The following is an 11063-nucleotide window of genomic DNA, read 5'->3' as shown; positions in this document are numbered from 1 at the left end:
TACAATCTCCTGTTATTATTAGAGTATGGATAGGTAAAATATTTCAAAATGTATTACTATCATTGCCAATATAAAATATTTATATATTCAAGGTGTACTTGAAAACTCGGCCATTGTAGTACATAACAAAACAAACTTAAAAATGTTTGAAATAACGACACTTAGGAGAAAACTACCACAATAGTAAAGACCATTTAACCAACCTGCAGCCTAAGTTCCCTTCCCTGGCGGTAGCCCAGAAAAGCTCAGGGCATGTTTTGCCAGCGACAAATACATACAAACAAGTAACTGCTGTGAGTATGTTGAACATAGTTTTCTTTTGTTTGTTTGTTTTTGTTTTTTAAGCTCTTTCTCCTTTGCCATTAGTGATTTCTTCAGGGCCATGGCGTCCACAAGCCCTCTGCCGCTGGGTCCTTGCAGAATTTAGTGTGGGAGCATTAGAACCTTCCAGAAAGCCCACAGAGGCGCACACCTGGCAACAGGACACCAGACAGAACCTGTAGAACGTGTAACCCCTTTACTGCTCTAAGCACTGCCCTGGACGTGTTTGATGAGTCACGGACCGGACCGCTGCCGTGCTGGGCGGGCGGGTGCGGGGTGTGAGGCGGTGGGAGACCACGGCAAACTCGTCCGTCCTTCGGAGCTGGAACTACAACTGCCTGGATCCGCCCCTGTGCCCTGTGGTTGTTTTCCGAAATTGCCTCCACAGGGTCTCCTGCTGCCGCCTCCCTGCTACTCTAGAGGGCGAAAGACCTGAGCTAGTAACCGGGGGCAGAAGGGGAGCAAAGGGTGACGACCCTCAGGGCAGCAGCGACACGAGGGAGGGACACTCCCTGGGCCTGTGGGCCACAGACCAGCTGTATAAAAAGAGCAGGTGATGCGGGTTTAACGGGTGCAGGGGCCCACCTGTGGGTCCTGATCCCGGACTTGCAGGCTACACAACTGTCCTGCGTGCAAGGCTGCGCGGGGAGCGAGCCCGGACTCGCCTCCTCCCAAGCACACGCCGGACCTGAAGCTACATGGGGAACGACTTTCTCTGAAAACAACTCATAACCGATCCACGCCTACACAGCCCCAGAAAGAGAGAAGAACCCACTTCCCGCCCTACGCCACCCCGGCAGGCACGGTGACTCAGTCTGGAGGAAACGGAAAACTCCGAGAGTCTCCCTGAGGACCCCAGGGTTTGAGTCCCACAAGGCGCACCCCAGCTTCTAAGACCTGCCCCTGAAAGGCGAGTCCCCAGAACACCAAACTTGGAAAACCGACTGGGCTCCAGTCCTGAGACCCACAACATTAATACAATGAACTGGGAAAGGGCTGTCAAGGCCCTGGCGGGCGGACTTACCGGCCAGGGCTCAGCTCGGAGGCAGCAGACGTGGGGGATGCAGAAGTTCTGGGAATGAGAAGGCTCCTTGGCTGACCTTAAGGCATCTTTTCCCCCCCAGCCGGAGCGCCAGGCAGCCTGCTGAATGCACATGCAGGGGCTGCGTCTCCGAATTCTGCCGGGGCCTCCACCAGCAGGTGGGCGCCGGCTCCGCCCTGGGCTCCCGTGGCCCTCGTGGCCCTCGTGCAGGCACGTTCCACCCTGGAAGCCCCACGCTGAGACCTTAAGTGGGCAGCTTGCTGCCTCGCAGCCCTGTTAAAGGGCAAAGGAAGGCCTCCTCTTGCTGGACTCAAAACCTCAAGGCCTCAGCAGCTATACATAAAACTATGTACTGTCTTGTTAAGTGTAGAGAGACTAAAAAGATGATTTCAATAAGTATAAAAAACACAAGGAACTGATTCCTGTAGGTTCTGCGAGGAGACCAGTTTACTTGGTATTTTATAGCTAATTATAGGACTCGGGTCAATGTGGAGTTAGCACAGGTTTTTCCCATTTTTCCAGTTCATTTGATCATCTAGAAAAGACCCCCAGAATGTGTCCCAAGATGTTTCCCAGACTTGTGCGGCTGGAACCTTTGTTCTCGTCACTTTGAGGAAGGCCGGGCCTTGTCGACGGGACAGTCTCGTGTCCCTTGGTCAGCACCGGGCAAGATTCCCGGGACCTGAGGAGACCCTCCCGGCTCCCTCAGCTTCTCCCAGAGCAGCCCGGCCCGTTGTCCTGGTGCCATTGGTCAGCGGCTTTTGAGTCAAGAAGCTTCCTCTGAGGGGGCAGCTGCTGTTTTTCCCTAAATGCAAATTGTTACACTGCAAATTGCCAATGTTATGAACCAACGTCACCCCAATACATTTAATGAAAAAATAAAACATTTGAAATTAAAAAATATTTTGCGCGCTCTCTCTTAAAGAATGTCTTCTTTCTATGCCCCTGGATGAATCACATCCCCTCCCCCCTAGCCACCCTAGCCCACTTGCCTCCCACACTGACCCCATTCCCGCCTCCTCCTGCCAGTGCCCTCCCCCAGTGGTGCCCTCCTCCCTCCCACTTGGACCACCGTCCTTCCCTCCACCCACTGCCCCTGGCCCCAGATGAGAGGCCCAGGCAGTCCCAGCCCATCCTCTCAGCAGGGAGGGGCGGGACACAGTGCTCCAGAACTTGGCTCCCATGTCCATCAAGAACCAGGGTGTGTTCGAGCCCAGTCCACCAGCCTCACCCAGGTCAAGACCCTGAAGCCAGAAGTGCTGACCAGCCTGGCCGGGGAATCGGAACATCCCTACTGTCCTATGGGAAATCCAGACCTGCACTGGCGGCATGGACAAGGATGTGTGGCAGCCACAGTCCAGGCCACTGGATGCTGCGCTGCTAACACAGGCTGAGTCGGTGACACCTGCCCTAATGGGCTGGTGCAGCCACTGCCCCACTGTGATGAGCTTGTGGTTGCAGTTTCTGTGTTCGTCATGAAGCTGCTGTGTATGTGGCGGGCACAGAGAGCTCATCAAACCTTTGGCAAAGCGCTCAGTCAACATCCAGGTGCCAGGGGCCCAAGCCAGCATCCTGTGACTGAGCAGTGAGTACTATGAACCTGTCCCCAAGACTGCACCTGATGACCCAAGAAAAACGGCCAAGCCCTTCACAGCAGAGGATGCCATCCACCTGATCAATGCTCAGCAGACCAAGCTGCGGACTCAGTATGTGCTAGGTCGGGCCAAGTACGATCAGAACTGTGGTAACCATTCCTACTTCAGCCGGCAGCTCCTCATCCCTTCTGAGCGGGGTCGGGCCCTCAGCCCCAGTCTTGAAGTCATCCTCCAAAGAATGAGACCACTTCCGGCTGCACTCACTGTCCTACCTGCTCAATGCCAAGGCCACAGACTACCAGGAGCTCTCAGGCTGGCCAGAGAAAGCGCAACATGGAGGTAAGTGAGTGGACTAAAGTCTGGAATTTCAAGAAGAGGAAAGAGAGGAGAAACCCAGCTGGAGGAAGAGGAGAAAGGGAGGAGCACTGAGAGTGAACAGAGTGAGGAGACAGGTGAGAAGAGGAAGAGGAAGAGGAAGAACATGCCAGAGGTACGAGAAGGCCCAAACTCAGATGCTGGCAGCAGGTCTCGTTGTAGCTCACAGAGTTGGAGGGGGAAGTGGGTGGAAATGACCTTCCGGAGGAAATAAACACCTCCCAGCAGCAAAAGTGTCCCTGCTGCCAAGGAGGTCTCCCTGCTTGAGCTAGAAAACTGCACCCCTCCCAGCGTCCAGCCTGGGTAGCCCCTCCTGGGTGTGTCCAGCAGTCTGGCTGCTGACCTGGATAGCCTGACACTCACAGACTCTCTCGTGGTGCCTTCCTGCTGCGTCCTGTGTGAGGTATTGGGAAGCAGGGGCTGCTGTACCCATAGCTGGTGAGGGGCTGGCTGTGCACTTCACCTTCAGCCGCCTGCCATGCTCCACACACCCCATGTGGTGTTGTGCATACCCACTTCTCCAGCAACTCTGACACCCTCACCAAGGGCCGGCACCGTGTCAAGACCCCTAACCTGTCTGCTGGCATCAGCATCTAGGAATTTCCTGGAATAGAGTCCCTGGCACCAGGAGAATCTGCCACTGCTATGATGGGCATTGATTTCTGTGGTTCAATGTCACAGAAACCATCTTCCTAGGCAACCATCTTCCGACTGTGTACCCAAACCTAACAGTTCCCGGTCTCGTCTCCATTCAGGCAGCCCCTGGGGAGCTGACGGCCCTGTTGTCCATGAGAATGAGTTAAAGAAGGAACAGGAACAGCTGATGACAGGAATGAGACCACAGATACCCGTCAGAGTGACCACACTGGGGTGCAGAAAGTGACGGCCACTGCCAACTTGGGGCGAGTCCCTGTGTGGGGCATCTGATGAGAACAGGTTTGCAGTGTGGACACTGACCAGGGGACGTCTGGCCCTGCTGACTCTGGATGCCTAGCATACTGGAGCTGGCCATTAACAGGAAGAAGATGGGGATGGGTACCCACCCTGATGGTGAAGAACATGGGACAGGCCCTGACCCAGCACCTCCCAAGCTCTGTGACCTCACTGACCCCACCTGTCCCTCCCTAATGACATCTAGGCTATTAGCTACCCTCTCTTTCTTTCCCTCTTATATCACACTCCACACGTCCGATAGCATCCAGAGGGCCTCTCTCCGGTCAGCACCAGTCTCTCCCCACGGGTCCCTCAGTGACCTGCACACAGGGAGGTAGCAGGGGTTCCTTTCAGCCCTCCCAGCTTCTGTAGCTATTTATGTAGCAAAATCTCAGCAAAATGTCTTCTTCCTAATCCAGTGGTACCTTGGTCCTCGTCGTTAATTTGTTCCAAACTCATGATGAGTGCCAAACCCACGAGTACTGAGCGGTGAAGCATTTTGTCTTGCAGGCAGGCAGCATCGTGACTCGCATGAGTTCTAGCAAGAGCAAGGAGTTGCGAGCAATCGTCTAGGGCTGAAACATTTTTTTTCCTCATCAAAATGCGACACGTACAGTGTTTGATGAGCTCTGAAGCCGACGAGTACCGAAGTATGACTATAAATACAGTAGACCTATGTTATGCATATGATAGGTGTTAACTAGATTTAATGTGACCACTTTGCGACATACAAATATCAAATCCTTACAACGTACACCTGAAACTAATGTTATATGTAAGTTACAACTCAATTAAAACAAATCAATAGGTAAGTGAATAAATAAATAAAATGTGCATTTTGGGACTCTAGTCCAGGAATATTAAATCAGAATATCTGGGAGTGAGCCTGGAAATCTTCATTTTAAAGGTGTCCAAGATGATTCTAAAGCATAAAGGTTAAAAATAGCTAAGGTCCAACTTAGACACCTCTTGGTTTGGCTGTCCCCCTGTCTGTCCTGGGCTCTTCCGCATCACGCCAGCCCTACAGAAGGGACCTCGGTAAGCTGGGACTGAGGTGCCAGAAGAAATGACTTAACAGCAAATGAACTGAAATCTCTGGAGCCTGCTTATTCTATAGTTGGTAACGGTCAGCCGAAGGAGTATCTACTGAAACTCAATCCAGGAGAAGCTGTTCTGAAAACTCCAGGAAGAGTGGAATTTCTGACCTTAAGGGGTTTAGATAAGAGACAAAGCCACACATAGAAGTTATGTGAATAGGGAAAAAAATCAAACCACTCTTACCTTGGGTAATTGTCTTCACTTCTACCTCTACTTGACTGCAGATATAAAAACTCTGAATAAAGTCTTCGAACCTCTAGTCTAGGTTCCCCATGAAATATTCTAAATGCATAACCGTGACATAGTCTCTAGAAATTTCCTTTATCTGTTCTATATATAAACACATTATATTCTGAAATTTCAAGCTATGTCTAGTTTTAAATAACCTGGATCATTTTCTCAAATTATTAAAACATTTAAAAACTTTTATCACTTCGTAATCTTTTGTACTGCTTTTGTACTCAAAAGTAATACAAGACATTTTTTCCTTTACTAATTCGAAGTCATACATTGAGGTTATGTATATCCTGGGATCCCAAAGATAGGTAAAACCTGGCCCCTATTCTCACGGACCACAGCACAAGAGATAAAGCAAATATATACATGACCATGTGCCTCAGTTTGGTGGGGGAACACATATATGTTCACCATATAGAATGTATCTTGTCCCCTTTGCTGGGCAGACGATGATGATTTTAGAACGCCTGAGAAGAAGTGACCACACAGAGAGCAGTTCTGTGCAAGTTGGGTGGAGAGGGCACACGTGTTTGAAGCCGGCAAGGATGTGAGTAGACCTCAGATAAGGCAAGGAATCTTATTTTAGCAATGAGGAGGCAAAGCGCTTATAATGATCCACTCAGTGAAAAGAATGAGCTCCTTAAATAGTCACTATGTGACACGGTTTTTCCATTTGATAACTAAATCAGTTGTGACACGGGAGGGTTGAGGGCAGGGCTGAGGGAAGGAGGCAGGAGAGCTCACCACACAGAACAAAAACCGGGCTAGAGAACAGAGTGGCTTTGCCCACCCACCGGAGAGATGTCATTTGAGAACAAAAGTGCCCATCAAAGAGTTTGCAGCATGGAATCCTGGGAGGCCTTCATGTGTCACCCAGGCTCCTTCTCCCAGCGTGGCAGGAGCCTCAGATGCTAATTGCCACCGCGAGGCCCTAGATTCGCACGCTGGGTGCTATGACATCACCCTGGAAATAGACAAGGAGATTGGGGAAGACAGATCTCTCCGGTCTCACTGTGAGACTAGAGGGAAGCAAACCCAAAGCGAACCTGACAACTTTCCCTTTAATTGATTTAAATTAGGAATTCCTCCAACTTCCAAACTGGTTTCTAATTAAGTTCGATATGAGTGATGGCCCATAGTGTAGACGGTTGAAAGGTGAGTTTCTCAAATAATAATGAAGCAGGAATGGGATCCAGTTTTGTGGAGCAGTCATGCACGCTATTCGGATGATAACTTTCCGCATTTTGGGGGGTGGTGATTAGCTTATTTTAGGTTTTAACAAAACAATAACTCCCACTCAAAAAAAAAAGCTTCCCAAATGCTAAGGCTCATCTTTAAAATAACTTTAATGAGATTTATTTTTATTCATTTTAATAATTTATGTGTGCTCATGAAAAAATATTTGGCATATAGAAAATAGAAAAGTGGGGGAAAACAGCACCCATAGTATCAGACCTAGTCACTGATAAAAATCAACCTTTTCAGTATACTTCTCTCATGCTTTATATTTCAACCTGTACATAGCTTTAGGATCATACTAAATCCTATATATATAAAGTATATTATCTTGTCACGTAATATAAAGAAAATTTGTTTCCATGAAATTACAATATTTGAAAAGATAAATTTAAGTCTTCCATGTTATTTCTTCATATAAATCATGCATAATTGGTCCACTTCTATCCTTTTGATTATAAGTGTCATTCCCAAAGTGTTCAGTATTTTGAACAAGGCTATGTAATATGGATATTGATGTGAATATTTTAACTATGTATTGTTTTTTTATTTTTTATTTGTTGACTTCTCAGGATGAATTTTCAGTTCATATTAAAATAAAGTGAAACTGTAGTAAGACTCCAATTTAAAGTATAAATATAATGTGACATATTAGTAATAATAATATTTTCCCATGCTAGAAAAGTGAATAAACGCAATACATTTCTCATTCTATATCTCTCTCAGAATCCTCTCATACATGTATTGACCCAAGAGGGATTTTCATTTGTATTTACTTTCAACCTTCTGACCTTGGTTTCATTGATTACAAAATAAGGTCACTATTCCCTATTGTATTGCATCTTTATGTGGATTACAAGATAATTATATGTAAATTAAATATCATAATGCCTAGCATTTGGTAGATGCTCATTAAAATGTATTTCTACCAGGTCACCTTTCTCTTAATTGATACAAATTATGCATGGCATAATCTATCATTTTTCAGTTGGGGCAACAGAACCATCTACTGCTTTAGCATTTGTGAGAAAATGGCAAAACCTAAGAAAGTCTCCATTTTGGAAGCTTAAAAGGAAGTGATAGATTTATTTCCCTCAACAATGCCCCTTATTTTAGAGAGGATCCATCCAGTGAGAAGCAGAGGGGAATCTCTCTTCTGATCCCTGTTGAAGGGCGATGCCAGCTGTAATTTTTAAACACATGGCTGGCAGAGAGATTAGGGAACAACATTTTAGTACCCTCACCTTGGAACCAAATGGAGTGTTTGAAGCAAATGCAGAGGGGCGTATTGAAAACATCTCACAAACCAAGCCTTTGTTAGATTTCTGCAGGACTGTGAAGCTGTCGGGATTTGTTTAGCTAATTAATGGACTCTAACTTGTTAAAATTTTAACGGAGGCTACTTTTGCCGCATTTCAAAGAATTCATAATATTCCTTTTATTATTTGTTTCCTGTGTTCAAAAAGGTGATTTCGCATGAATATTTATCATTTAATAACATGATAATAAACTGAGCCTTAACAAGGTTAACTAGCTTAATAAATGAACACCACGGGCATGCTTCCCGAAAGCCCCAGCTATTCATTGAAAACAATGGCCATGAGACAGCTTGATAAAGTTTCTTGAAAGAACCTGTAAGGTTCTTGGGTTTTCGTTTTATAGGTGAGGACACCAAACTGAGGAAAGTTAATGAACTTCCTTCACTCCACATAGCTAAGTAACATACAGGGATTTCATCACAGATATCTAAACTTGATCTTAAATCTATTCCATAGTTCTTGACTCTATAATGTGTCTTCTATGGTACTTGTCTGTTACTGGGTATTACAAGTGATGTAAAAATAATAAAATGTGGCATTTCCCCTCCATATGCTTATTCTTATGAGGAGGAACAGATTTGATATTAAAAGTGTCTAGTGTGTAGAGTGATAATGGTCACCAGATAAAAACAACAGAGAACTAGGAGGTAGGGTGGGAGGGGAAGGGTTTGAAAGACCTGGATATGGAATGGGTTGGTCTCCAGCCACCATTTTAAAAGAATGAGGTTCTTAATTTGGCCCACAGGGATACAATACAACCTGAATGCTTTGGTCTCCATCTATTAAGAGATTAGAATAATATGGATAATAATTGTTCTGAAATTTACCTTAGGATTATTTAAAAAAAAAGATTTGCTGAAAACTCTCAGAGTAAAAAAAAACAAAAATGACCATGATGGGTCTTCATGTAGTTGATATTTTTAATTATTTGGGGAAACATTTAAAATAATTTGCATATTACATTTCTTTCAATATAGAAATTACCTTTGAAAAAATGTTAATTATATGATAAGTCTAAGAAGTGCAGTTTGAATGATCCCCTGATTGTTAATAGGATTTTACTTTCCTGATTATACCAACTTGTATTGTTGAAAGGATACAATTTGGGGAGTTATTCAGACCTGTTTAATCTCTGTCTCTTCTACTTGCTTGCTTTGTCTGTAAATCTTCTGAAACTGTTTTCTCATTTGCAAAAAAAGAAGGCTTCTTATTCTGAGGATTAGTGGATTAAATACAATATATATAAAATGTAGGCTGGTTTCTAATTTCCTACAGACACTTAGCTAATGTTTATTTCCTCTTCTTCAAGTAAAATGCCTGCTCTTATGCCTGGGATGGAATGAGTACCCAAAATCAAAGCCTCCCCTATGTCTCTCACTATTAATAGGTAAGTTAATAGATAACTGATTGTGTGTATTTCTTTAGTTGTCACAGGTTTGATTTCCAAGCAGAGGCTATAAAGCACACTTTCTTCCCCTTCCTGCCCTCATTATCATCATGACAAGGACAAAAAAGTTTCCTCATTCTCTCCTCACTGTGTCAGCTGTGAACTGTAAGAAGTACCAGTTATAGACCAAACAAAACACACATCAGCAATGATTTGTAAATAATGGAAGTTATCATTGCAATTAAAGACCAGCTCAGCCATGAAGGCACTGGTTCTAATTATAACGAATAAATGAGTCAGTCAGCTAATATTTAACTTTAGTTTCCTGTCAAGCAGAATATAAGTAGTTTTTAAAACTTCACTGGAGGAGAGTTAGTGTTGGACGTATTTATGTTCGGGCAAGAAAAATAAAACTACTGGGAGAAGAGATGAAAACTACCTGTAGGGACAGAAGGACAGAGGAGGGAGGGTACTTGGACCACAAATGAAGGTGACCTAGAAATCCACTAGCGCCGTGATCTGGCAGAAGTTTAAGGAGGGAAGACATAATCACTTGAGTGTTCTTGGGCTTTGAGAGAGAAACGTCATTTATGTTCTTTGGCGGACTTCTTTACAAAAGAATAGTGTAATTGTCGAAATACATATGTGAGTTGATCTTCCCAGTGCGATTTTGGGTGTCATAGAGTGGGAGCGAAAGAAGCAGCATGAATGGAGGTGGAGCACTGACCTGGTTCTGTGCATTTTGCATTTATGATGACGGCATGATGTCAGTACACTTGAGAAAATTGAGACTTGGATATATTTGAGAAATTGTTCAAGGTCACGGAGGTCTCAGGGTTAAATGCAAAGGCTAGCATCTAGGTAATGGTTTTCCGTTGCACTGCTTTGCCTCCAGGGAAGAGGTCAAAGGGATCTGGTCTAATTAGCCATTGGCTCCCCATCTTCCCTTCTCCCTTTCGAAGACATTAGTGCTTACGTCACAGAGATCAGGAGTTTACTAAATGCTTGAGTACAAGAGTCCCCAACACCCAATCAACAAATGCACCAATCAAATAGATTGAAGGGTTCTTGTAAATCCTGAGAACAAGTAAGATCGATTTCTTTAGTGAATTTTAAATATGGATACAGTACAGCATGATTTATGATCATGATAATCCTGTCCATTATGTCCACGTGACTCACTTATTTTTTTTAATTTTCTCATTTTAATAAATAAGAGGCCCATATCCCCAGTTCTGATGTGCATGCAAACTTATTGGGTGGGGCCCACTTCGTACAGCGTCCGAGCCCTTCACAGTGGGTGGGAAGGCAAGCTGTCATCATTCTGTGTTTAGTGCAGAACACTGACTTACACGATACCACGATGAGTACATGTTGCATCAGGTGTGTCTTCTACATTGAAATGGTTATTCCACACGAAATCAGTGCCCCTCCCGGGTGCAAGTGTGTAGGAGAAGCTTCTTGACAATAATCCACAGGTGACCTGAACAGCTCCAGTAAGCACTGCCTTCTGAACCACT

The 11063-nt window shown here is 45.1% G+C and overlaps 1 pseudogene; it reads left to right on the top strand.

Annotated features, from left to right (window-relative positions):
• Positions 1-1475: 1475 nt before the first annotated feature.
• Positions 1476-4327, top strand: LOC114488371 (annotated as a pseudogene).
• Positions 4328-11063: the final 6736 nt, after the last annotated feature.

The sequence above is a fragment of the Phyllostomus discolor genome, chromosome 12, assembly GCF_004126475.2.
Source record: "Phyllostomus discolor isolate MPI-MPIP mPhyDis1 chromosome 12, mPhyDis1.pri.v3, whole genome shotgun sequence".
NCBI classification, from domain to species: domain Eukaryota; kingdom Metazoa; phylum Chordata; class Mammalia; order Chiroptera; family Phyllostomidae; genus Phyllostomus; species Phyllostomus discolor.
This window is presented reverse-complemented; position numbering and strand designations above follow the sequence as displayed.